Genomic DNA, 13,095 nt, shown 5'->3' with positions numbered 1-13,095 from the left:
GTGGAAATGTTCAACGCACCCTGTCACGGCACGGCTATCCATCTGTCGGTTCTCGATCAGGCCGGAATAGAATCCATTGATTCTTTTGCGTCTGTCACTAACGCCCCGCTTCAGGAGTTTGAAGCTCGTCACAGTCATTCAATCATTGAATCCTACTCAGAATACCACAGACAAGGTTTAGACCTTCCGGATTCTCTTGAATGCCGCCATCAATTCTAGCTTATACCACGAAGATTCTGATTAAGGAATCCAAGAGATATCTACTCAATCTAAGGTAGAACGGAGGTGGTTGTCAGGCACGCGTTCATAGTTGAGAATATGATGAGTGTCACGGATCATCACATTCATCCGGGTTAAGAACAAGTGATATCTTAGAATGGAAGCAAGCATGATTGAATAAGAAACAGTAGTAATTGCATTAATCCATCAAGACACAGCAGAGCTCCTCACCCCCAACCATGGGGTTTAGAGACTCATGCCGTGGAAGGTACACAAAGAAACGTGTAAAGTGTCATGAGGTACCGATACAATGTCAAATGATCCTATTAATAGTGAACTAGTAACCTAAGGTTTACAGAATTGAGTAAATGACAGAAAAATCCACTTCCGGGCCCACTTGGTGTGTGCTTGGGCTGAGCATTGAAGCTTTTGTGTGTAGAGACCTTTTCTGGAGTTAAACGCCAGCTTTCATGCCAGTTTGGGCGTTTAACTCCAATTTTTATGCCAGTTCCAGCGTTAAACGCTGGAAATTATGAGGCTGATTTGCCACGCCGGTTTGGGCCATCAAATCTCGGGCAAAGTATGGACTATTATATATTGCTGGAAAGCCCAGGATGTCTACTTTCCAATGCCGTTGAGAGCGCGCCAATTGGGCTTCTGTAGCTCCAAAAAATTCACTTCGAGTGCAGGGAGGTCAGAATCCAACAGCATCTGCAGTCCTTTTCAGTCTCTGAATCAGATTTTTGCTCAGGGCCCTCAATTTCAGCCAGAAAATACCTGAAATCACAGAAAAACACACAAACACATAGTAAAGTCCAGAAAAGTGAATTTTAACTAAAAACTAATAAAAATATACTAAAAACTTAACTGAATATACTAAAAACATACTAAAAACAATGCCAAAAAGCGTATAAATTATCCGCTCATCACAACACCAAACTTAAATTGTTGCTTGTTCCCAAGCAACTGAAAATCAAAATAGAATAAAAAGAAGAAAATATACTATAGACTCCAAAATATCAAAGAAACATAGTTCCAATTAGATGAGCGGGACTAGTAGCTTTTTGCCTCCGAACAGTTTTGGCATCTCACTCTATCCTTTGAAGTTCAGAATGATTGGCATCTATAAGAACTCAGAACTCAGATAATGTTATTGATTCTCCTAGTTAAGTATAATGATTCTTGAACATAGCTAGTGTATGAGTCTTGGCTGTGGCCCAAAGCACTCTGTCTTCCAGTATTACCACCAGATACATACATGCCACAGACACATAATTGGGTGAACCTTTTTAGATTGTGACTCAGCTTTGCTAGAGTCCCCAATTAGAGGTGTCCAGGGTTCTTAAGCACACTCTTTTTGCCTTGGTTCACAACCTTATTCCTTTCTTTTTCTTTCTTTTTCTCTTTTTTTTTCTTTTTTTTTCGAAATATATTTTTTTTTGTATTCACTGCTTTTTTCTTGCTTCAAGAATCAATTTGATGATTTTTCAGATCCTCAATAACAGTTCTCTTTTTCCTCATTCTTTCAAGAGCCAACAATTTTTAACATTCTCAAAACAACAAATTCAAGAGACATATGCACTGTTCAAGCATTCATTTAGAAAACAAAAAGTATTGTCACCACATCAAACTAATTCAACTAATTTCAAGGATAAATTTCGAAATCCTGTACTTCTTATTTTTTTGTGATTAAAGCATTTTTCATTTAAGAGAGGTGATGGATTCATAGGACATTCATAGCTTTAAGGCATAAACTTTAAATTTTATTAATTATGAATTAAGAACAAGACTCAAAAATAGATATAAAATGAAACTAAAAATAGAAAACAAAAATTTAAATAGGCTCCTAATGATAGAGGTTTTCACAGAGTTAGGACTCAACAACCTTGATTTTGAGAAGTGGATGCTCCCTCAGCTTGGGAGGAAAGCTTTTGGCGTTTCCACTCTTGGAGTTCACGCCCCTGCTTCTCTTGTTCCTTCAGCAATTTGCAGAGCATGCAGTTTTGATTCTGCTGTTCTTCCTTAAGTTGCTCCATAGTCTCTTGCAACTTGTTGATAGATGCTTCTAGGCTGGCCCAGTAGCCAATTTCAGGGAATTCAGGGAGGAACTCCTGTGCCCTCCTTTTGATAGAGTTGTCTTGCATTTGTCCTTCCATTGACTTCTTGGTGATTGGATGTTCAATGGGTATGAATTCATCTACTCCCATCTTTACCCCGGCCTCTTTACAGAGCAAGGAGATCAAGCTTGGATAAGCCAATTTGGCTTCAGTGGAATTCTTATTTGCAATTGTGTAGATCTCACAAGCAATCACATGATGAACCTCCACTTCTTTTCCAAGCATAATGCAATGAATCATCACTGCTCTCTTGATAGTGACCTCAGAACGGTTGCTAGTGGGCAGTATGGAACGCCCAATAAAGTCTAGCCAACCTCTTGCAATTGGTTTGAGGTCTCCCCTCTTGAGTTGGTTTGGGACACCCTTAGAATTGGTTATCCACTTGGTTCCAGGGAGGCATATGTCCTCTAGAACTTGATCCAACCCTTTATCTGCTCTCACCATTCTCCTATTAAAGGAGTCAGGATCATCTTGCAGTTGAGGCAATTTGAAGATTTCTCTTATTTTGTCCAGATGGAAGTACATAACTTTCCCTTTGACCATGGTTCTGTAAGTATGGTAAGCGGTTCCAGTCATTCTCTGCTTATCTGTTAGCCACAGATTTGAGTAGAATTCCTGAACCATATTCCTTCCAACCTTTATCTCAGGATTGGTTAGAACTTCCCATCCTCTGTTTCGAATTTTCTCTTGGATCCCCGGATATTCATCTTCTTTCAGATCAAATTTTACTTCCGGGATCACTGACCTCAGACCCATTATTTTGTGATAATGGTCTTCATGTTCTTTGGTTAAGAACTTCTCTTGATTCCAAAGATTCTTTGGATTATTCTCTTTCTTTCCTCTTAAATTGGTTTGTTTTCCCTTAGGAGCCATGAAATTGATGAATCTTGGCTTTAGTGATCACAGAAAAGCACACCAAACTTAGAGGTTTGCTTGTCCTCAAGCAAAAGAAAGGAAGGAGAAGAGAGAGGAGAAGAGCAAATTCGAATGGTGTGGGGGAATGGTGAGGCCGAACGTGTTCTTATAAGGGGGGGGGGGAAAGGAGATTTCGAAAAAAATTAAGAAGAGATTTGAGAAGATATGGAGAGAATTTGAAAAAAGGGTGAGTTTTTGAATAAGATTTGGGATTGATTTGAGAGGGATTTGAAGAATGTTTTTGATTTGTGAGGATTTTAAAATGAGTTATGAAAGGTTGAGATGGGTTTATGTAGAAAAGTATGGGTAAGAAAAGGAAAGTTTGAAAAAATTTGATTGGAAAACAAAATCTTGGTCCCCCCCACCTTTCTGGCGTTAAACGCCCAGAATGGCATCCATTCTGGCGTTTAACGCCCATTTGTTGCCCCTTTGGGGCGTTTAACGCCCAGCCAGGTGCCCTGGCTGGCGTTAAACGCCAGAATTCCTTTATCACTGGGCGTTTTGCTAAACGCCCAGGATGCTGCACACCTGGCGTTAAACGCCCAGAATGGTGCCCATTCTGGCGTTTAACGCCCAAAATGGCATCATTCCTGGCGTTAAACGCCCAGAATGGTACCCATTCTGGCGTTTAACGCCCAAAATGCCCCTTACTGGTGTTTTTTCGCCAGCAAGCTCTTTTTCTCTGCTTTTTAAGCTGAATCCTTCTGTAACTCTGTGAATTCCTTCATTTTTGATACTTGCCTCTGTAAAAACAAATCATATAACCTCCTAATGACTGGGTTGCCTCCCAGCAAGCGCTTTTTTACTGTCTTTAGCTGGACCTTTACTGAGACTCACTCAAGTCTCAGTTTTGAGCACTCCTGCTCAAAATTGCTTTCAAGATAATGCTTGATTCTCTGTCCATTAACAATGAACTTTTTGTCAGAATCAATATCCTGAAGCTCAACATATCCATATGGTGACACTCCTGTAATCACATACGGACCCCTCCACCGGGATTTAAGTTTTCCTGGAAACAATTTGAGCCTAGAGTTGAAGAGCAGAACTTTTTGTCCTGGCTCAAAGACTCTGGTTGACAACTTCTTGTCATGCCACTTCTTTGCCTTTTCCTTATAAATTTTTGCATTTTCAAAGGCATTGAGTCTGAACTCCTCTAGCTCATTTAACTGGAGCAATCTTTTTTCACCAGCTAACTGAGCATCTATGTTTAGGAATCTGGTTGCCCAGTAGGCTTTATGTTCCAGTTCCACGGGCAGATGACACGCCTTCCCATACACCAGTTGGTATGGAGAGGTTCCTATAGGAGTCTTGAATGCTGTTCTGTATGCCCACAGAGCATCATCCAAGCTCTTTGCCCAATCCTTTCTTTGGGCTATCACAGTCCGTTCTAGGATTCTTTTTAGCTCTCTGTTAGAGACTTCAGCTTGCCCATTTGTCTGTGGATGATACGGAGTTGCCACTTTATGGCTAATTCCATATCTAACCATAGCAGAGTATAGCTGTCTATTGCAGAAATGAGTGCCCCCGTCACTGATTAGTACTCTGGGAACACCAAACCTGCTGAAGATGTGTTTCTGGAGGAATTTCAGCACGGTCTTGGTATCATTAGTGGGTGTAGCAATTGCTTCTACCCACTTAGATACATAGTCCACTGCCACCAGAATGTAAGTGTTTGAGTATGATGGTGGGAATGGCCCCATGAAGTCAATTCCCCATACATCAAACAGTTCTATCTCTAATATCCCTTGTTGAGGCATGGCATATCCGTGAGGTAAGTTACCAGCTCTTTGGCAACTGTCACAGTTACGCACAAACTCTCGGGAATCTTTATAGAGAGTAGGCCAGTAGAAGCCACATTGGAGGACTTTAGTGGCTGTTCGCTCACTTCCAAAATGTCCTCCATACTGTGATCCATGGCAATGCCATAGGATCCTTTGTGCTTCTTCTCTGGGTACACATCTGCGGATCATTCCGTCTGCACATCTCTTAAAGAGATATGGCTCATCCCATAGGTAGTACTTGGCATCTGAGATTAATTTATTTCTTTGCACTCTGCTGTACTCCTGGGGTATGAACCTCACAGCTTTATAGTTTGCAATATCTGCAAACCATGGAGCTTCCTGAATGGCAAAGAGTTGCTCATTTGGGAAAGTCTCAGAGATCTCAGTAGAAGAGAGGGACGCCCCAGCTACTGGTTCTATTCGGGACAGATGATCAGCTACCTGGTTCTCTGTCCCTTTTCTGTCTCTTATTTCTATATCAAACTCTTGCAGAAGCAACACCCATCTTATAAGCCTGGGTTTTGAATCCTGCTTTGTGAGTAAGTATTTAAGAGCAGCATGGTCAGTGTACACAATCACCTTTGATCCCACTAGATAAGATCTAAACTTGTCAATGGCATAAACCACTGCAAGTAATTCTTTTTCTGTGGTTGTGTAATTTTTCTGTGCATCATTTAGAACACGGCTAGCATAATAAATGACGTGCAGAAGTTTGTTATGCCTCTGTCCCAACACTGCACCAATGGCATGGTCACTGGCATCACACATTAATTCAAATGGCAATGTCCAATCTGGTGCAGAGATGACTGGTGCTGTGACCAGCTTAGCTTTCAGGGTCTCAAACGCTTGCTGACACTGTGTGTCAAACACAAATGGCGTGTCAGCAGCTAGCAGGTTACTCAAAGGTTTTGCAATTTTCGAAAAATCCTTTATGAACCTTCTGTAGAATCCTGCATGCCCCAGAAAGCTTCTGATTGCCTTAACATTGGCAGGTGGTGGTAATTTTTCAATTACCTCTACCTTTGCCTTATCCACCTCTATTCCCCTGCTTGAAATTTTGTGCCCAAGGACAATTCCTTCAGTCACCATAAAGTGACATTTCTCCCAGTTCAAAACCAGGTTAGTCTCTTGGCACCTTTTCAGGACAAGTGCTAGGTGATTAAGACAGGAGCTGAATGAGTCTCCATATACTGAGAAGTCATCCATGAAGACTTCCAGGAATTTCTCCACCATATCAGAGAAGATGGATAACATGCATCTCTGAAAGGTTGCAGGAGCATTACACAGACCAAAAGGCATCCTCCTATAGGCAAACACGCCAGAAGGGCAAGTAAATGCTGTTTTCTCTTGGTCCTGAGGATCTACTGCAATTTGGTTGTAACCTGAATAGCCATCCAAAAAGCAGTAATAATCATGACCAACTAGTCTTTCTAGCATTTGGTCTATGAATGGTAAAGGAAAATGATCCTTTCTGGTGGCTATATTGAGCCTTCTGTAGTCAATACACATACGCCACCCTGTGACTGTTCTTGTAGGAACCAGTTCATTTTTTTCATTATGAACCACTGTCATGCCTCCCTTTTTGGGGATAACTTGGACAGGGCTCACCTAGGGGCTATCAGAAATAGGATAAATAATCCCAGCCTCTAGTAATTTAGTGACCTCTTTCTGCACCACCTCCTTCATGGCTGGATTTAGCCTCCTTTGTGGTTGGACCACTGGTTTGGCATTATCCTCCAACAGGATCTTGTGCATGCATCTAGCTGGGCTAATGCCCTTAAGATCACTTATGGACCACCCAAGAGCTGTATTGTGTGTCCTTAGCACTTGAATCAGTGCTTCCTCTTCCTGTGGATTCAAAGCAGAGCTTATAATCACTGGAAAAGTGTCACTCTCTCCCAGAAATGCATACTTCAAGGATGGTGGTAGTGGTTTGAGTTCAGGGTTGGGAGGCTTATCCTCCTCCTGAGGAATTTTCGAAAATTCCTTTGTTTCCTCTGGTTCTTCTTGATCAGGTTGAGCATCCTTGAAGATGTCCTCAAGCTCTGATTCTAGGCTTTCAGTCATATTGATCTCTTCTACCAGAGAGTCAATAATGTCAGCGCCCATGCAGTCATTTGGTGAGTCTGGATGCTGCATAGCTTTTACAGCATTCAACTTGAACTCATCCTCATTGACTCTCAGGGTTACTTCCCCTTTTTGGACATCAATGAGAGTTCGTCCAGTTGCTAGGAAAGGTCTTCCTAGAATGAGAGTTGCACTTTTGTGCTCCTCCATTTCCAGCACCACAAAGTCAGTTGGAAAGGCAAATGGCCCAACCTTGACAATCATGTCCTCAATTATGCCTGATGGATATTTAATGGAGCCATCAGCAAGTTGGAGGCATATCCTGGTTGGTTTGACTTCTCCAGTCAACCCAAGCTTTCTGATAGTGGATGCAGGTATTAGATTGATGCTTGCTCCAAGATCACATAGGGCTGTCTTGGTGCAAGCACCTTCTAATGTGCATGGTATCATAAAGCTTCCTGGATCTTGAAGCTTTTCTGGTAAGCTTTTCAGAATGACTGCACTGCATTCTTCAGTGAGAAATACTTTTTTAGTTTCTCTCCAATCCTTCTTATGACTTAAGATCTCTTTCATGAACTTAGCATAAGAAGGTATTTGCTCAAGTGCCTCTACAAATGGAATCTTTATTTCAAGAGTCCTTAGATAATCTGCAAAGCGGGCAAATTGCTTATCCTGCTCCGCTTGGCGGAGTTTCTGAGGATAAGGTATCTTGGCTTTATATTCTTCAACCTTAGTTGCTGCAGGCTTATTCCTTACAGAAGTGGTTGAAGAATCCTTTTTAGAGGGGTTACTGTCAGCACTCTCAGGTGTCTGATCCTCCCTTGGCGTTTGAACGCCAGGATTGGATGGAAAATGGGCGTTAAACGCCAACTTTTCCCCCTTTTCTGGCATTTGAATGCCAGAACTGGGCAGGGAATGGGCGTTTAACGCCAGCTTTCCCTCCTTTTCTGGCGTTTGAACGCCAATAGCATTCCTCTCTGGGCTCTTACTGTCCTCAGAGGGATTTTGAACAGTGGTTTGGTTATCCTCTGTCAATTGTTCCTTATTTGACTTTTTACTCTTTTGAGTGGTGTTGTTCAGTGTCTTCCCACTCCTTAGTTGAACTGCTTGACATTCTCCTGTCATCTGTTTAGATATCTGCTGTTTTGCTTGATTCAACTGCAGTTCTATGTTCTTGTTAGCAACTTTAGTTTCATGGAGCATTTCTTTAAATTCGGCTAACTGTTCTGTCATCAGGAGTAATTGTTGATTAAGCTCAATCATCTGTTCTTGAGGATTAGGATCAGTGACTACTGCCATGACTTCTTCTTTTGGAGAGAACTCATTGCTAGAGTATAAGTATTGGTTTCTAGCAACAGTGTCTATAAGCTCTTGAGCCTCTTCAATTGTCTTCCTCATGTGTATAGATCCACCAGCTGAGTGGTCTAAAGACATTTGAGCTTTTTCTGTAAGCCCATAGTAGAAGATGTCTAACTGTACCCACTCTGAAAACATTTCAGAGGGGCATTTTCTTAGCATACCTCTATACCTCTCCCAGGCATCATAAAGAGATTCATTATCCTCTTGTTTAAAGCCTTGGATGTCCAGCCTTAGCTGTGTCATCCTCTTTGGAGGGTAAAAATGATTCAGGAATTTGTCTGATAACTGTTTCCATGTCTTTATGCTTGCTGTAGGTTGGTTATTCAACCACCTTTTAGCTTGATCTTTTACAGCAAATGGAAACAGTAATAGTCTGTAGACATCCTGATCCACCTCTTTATCATGTACTGTGTCAGCAATTTGTAAGAACTGTGCCAGAAACTCAGTAGGTTCTTCCTGTGGAAGACCGGAATACTGGCAATTTTGCTACACTATGATAATGAGTTGAGGATTTAGCTCAAAGCTGCTTACTTTGATGGGAGGTGTACATATGCTACTCTCATATGCAGCTGTAATGGGGTTGGCATATGACCCCAGAGTCCTTCTGGACTGATCAATCCCACTTAGTTCCATAATGGATAAAGGGAAATGATATGGATTGCAAACAGATAAAATTTTGTGTTTTTTTTTTTTGAATAATCCGAAAAAGATAAAATAAAATAAAACAAGAGAAAAATAAAATAAAAATTCGAAAATTAAAAGAAAATAAGATCAAAGCAAATTGAAAACTGAATCAATTAGTTAATTAAAAAGATTTTGAAATTAGCAATTAAAAAGATATGATTGAAAAATTTTTATGATAAAGATTTGATTTTTGAAAAGAGGAAAGAGAAAAACAACAAAATGACACCAAACTTAAAATTTTTAGAAAATCAAACTCTAATTTTCGAAAATTTTTAAGGGAGAAACACAAAGAGGACACCAAACTTAGAACTTTTATGTATCAAAAAGGGACTAAGGACATGCAAAATCGAAAATTAAAAGAAAAACAAAAGCATGCAATTGACACCAAACTTAAAATATGAAACTAGACTCAACTAAAAGACTCTAAACCAACAAAAATAAAACAGTCCTAATCTAAGCAACAAGATAAGCCGTCAGTTGTCCAAACTCGAACAATCCCCGGCAACGGCGCCAAAAACTTGGTGCACGAAATTGCAATCACACTTTTGCAATCCCGCACAACTAACCAGCAAGTGCACTGGGTCGTCCAAGTAATACCTTACGTGAGTAAGGGTCGATCCCACGGAGATTGTCGGCTTGAAGCAAGCTATGGTTATCTTGTAAATCTTAGTCAGGATATCAGAAATTATCAGGATTGATTGTGAAAAGCAAAAGATTATGAAATAAGTACTTGTTCTGCAGTGATGGAGAATAGGTTGAGGCTTTGGAGATGCTCTGTCTTCTGAACCTCTGCTTTCCTACTGTCTTCTTCTTCAAACACGCAAGGCTCCTTCCATGGCAAGCTGTATGTAGGGTTTCACCGTTGTCAGTGGCTACCTCCCATCCTCTCAGTGGAAATGTTCAACGCACCCTGTCACGGCATGGCTATCCATCTGTCGGTTCTCGATCAGGCCGGAATAGAATCCATTGATTCTTTTGCGTCTGTCACTAACGCCCCGCCTTCAGGAGTTTAAAGCTCGTCACAGTCATTCAATCATTGAATCCTACTCAGAATACCACAGACAAGGTTTAGACCTTCCGGATTCTCTTGAATGCCGCCATCAATTCTAGCTTATACCACGAAGATTCTGATTAAGGAATCCAAGAGATATCTACTCAATCTAAGGTAGAACGGAGGTGGTTGTCAGGCACGCGTTCATAGTTGAGAATATGATGAGTGTCACGGATCATCACATTCATCCGGGTTAAGAACAAGTGATATCTTAGAATGGAAGCAAGCATGATTGAATAAGAAACAGTAGTAATTGCATTAATCCATCAAGACACAGCAGAGCTCCTCACCCCCAACCATGGGGTTTAGAGACTCATGCCGTGGAAGGTACACAAAGAAACGTGTAAAGTGTCATGAGGTACCGATACAATGTCAAATGATCCTATTAATAGTGAACTAGTAACCTAAGGTTTACAGAATTGAGTAAATGACAGAAAAATCCACTTCCGGGTCCACTTGGTGTGTGCTTGGGCTGAGCATTGAAGCTTTTGTGTGTAGAGACCTTTTCTGGAGTTAAACGCCAGCTTTCATGCCAGTTTGGGCGTTTAACTCCAATTTTTATGCCAGTTCCAGCGTTAAACGCTGGAAATTCTGAGGCTGATTTGCCACGCCGGTTTGGGCCATCAAATCTCGGGCAAAGTATGGACTATTATACATTGCTGGAAAGCCCAGGATGTCTACTTTCCAATGCCATTGAGAGCGCGCCAATTGGGCTTTTGTAGCTCCAGAAAATCTACTTCGAGTGCAGGGAGGTCAGAATCCAACAGCATCTGCAGTCCTTTTCAGTCTCTGAATCAGATTTTTGCTCAGGGCCCTCAATTTCAGCCAGAAAATACCTGAAATCACAGAAAAACACACAAACTCATAGTAAAGTCCAGAAAAGTGAATTTTAACTAAAAACTAATAAAAATATACTAAAAACTTAACTGAATATACTAAAAACATACTAAAAATAATGCCAAAAAGCGTATAAATTATCCGCTCATCACCTTATTAATGGCGTTACCAACTTCAAACTAGGAGTAGTCTCGAGTTTGAATGGTTGTATATATGTGCTTAGTATGTTTGATTTAAACTAATATGTACTTGTGCTTGATTATTACCTAAAGCATGATTCATTATAATCTAACTGTGATTGATTGAATTTAGATTTTATACTTCTATAAGTAAAATTATGGACCCTTTGATTTTGAGAGAGGATCCCAACCATCTTGGCTTTTCTTTCGGACAAAGGATAAAATTTCTGAGCAATTAGCAATAGAAAGAAAAAGTCCATCGATACTTACATTGTCCACTCTCCAAAATTTTATTTTCTATCTATAATGAATAAATTTCACTAATTATGCACGTGTTATAGGGATTGATTATGTCAAGAGAGGAGCAACCTATACCTGAATGGCCAATCCGACCAAAGAAAAAGGTTATGAAAGGGATTGATACAAAAGACCAAACTGGGTTTGTAAAAGAGGCTACTAAAGTGGATGATAGAAAAAAAATTAACAAAGTGGGAAGAAAATAATGGCAGACAATACTATTAAGGAAAAAATGACCTGAGACAATAAGATTCTGTAAAATCAAAAAGAGAAAAGAAGGAGGAAGAAAACACAAGTTCCAACGAAAAGTAAGTTAGTTTGATAATAATATGTGCTTTGTTTATTGGCATCCTTTGTGTTTAAAGTAGCAAACAATAGAACTTTGTTTGGTGTGTGAGTGTGATAATTCCTACTTGTTTGATAATTTTAGTTGCTAAAGTTTGATTTTGGTTGATGAATATGTTTCTAGTTTGATTACATCTTTGGTTTTTCTTGCATTATCCACAGGCAAAATGTTGAAACTGAAAAGAAAACAGGCTCACCAAGGTGGAATGTTGAAACTGAAAAGGAAACATGCTCACCATCAATGTCTAGCTTCAACCTTAGAGTTGAATTTCCAACACCTCCAATACCTTCGACCTTGGATTCAATTGATGTTCCAACTCAACAAGTGTTGGGTTCAAAGACACCATCGCTAAATCAAACAATGGATGAGCCAATAGAGAAGGTGTCAGAACCAATTGTTGAGGAATTAGAGTTGGATTCTGATATGACTGAAAAGTTATACGAGCGGGTGATGAACGAACGGAAAGATGGAAAGGAGACCGTGGCAACATTTAGCGGCAAGTACAATGTCTTCCTTAAAAGGACTAATGCGCAAACAATGAAGCCACAAAATCAAATAGATAATTGGGTTAGTAATACAAAATATTTTGTTCAGTATATTTATTTTATTCTTGAATTTGATTATTTGGTTATTAATTGTTTGCTTTGCTTGCATCAAGGTGGTTAACAAGCAAGATTTACAAATGATATATATTGCATGAATTCAGACCCATTGGTAAGAAATCTTACTATGTATCTCTTTTTTCTTTATTTAATAGATTTTATTCTATTCTAATTTATAACCAATTTGATTCTAATTCCAGTTGTTGAATTTTTATAAAGATGAACAGGGTGAAAAGAGGTACACATCAGTTGACATAGGATGTTAGTCTAGGATCTTAAATTTTGACAAGATTAGGATGCAAGGAAGAAAACTTATTTTCTTATTTTTAGGGCAAAAAACCTAAATAAGCCAAGGAGAGAACAAATTTACATGATTTAGCCAAACTGAATTCAGCTTCATCAATCAACCAAAACACATTAATATGTAGTTCGAATCAGCTAAGCTTGAACTACATTTGTATATAATTCGAATCATGTTGATTCAAATTATACAAAGTCACGCACACATGTAATTCGAATTCACCTGGTTCGAATTACACACTAACAGTAATTCGAACCAGGCTTATTCGATTTACTTCCGAAGACCCATTCTTATGTAATTCGAAGGATGTTGATTCAAATTACACCCTATACAGTTCGAA

The sequence above is a fragment of the Arachis stenosperma genome, chromosome 5 (genome assembly GCF_014773155.1).
Source record: "Arachis stenosperma cultivar V10309 chromosome 5, arast.V10309.gnm1.PFL2, whole genome shotgun sequence".
Classification (NCBI taxonomy): domain Eukaryota; kingdom Viridiplantae; phylum Streptophyta; class Magnoliopsida; order Fabales; family Fabaceae; genus Arachis; species Arachis stenosperma.
The sequence above is the reverse complement of the archived record's forward strand: the minus strand, read 5'-3'. Positions refer to the sequence as shown.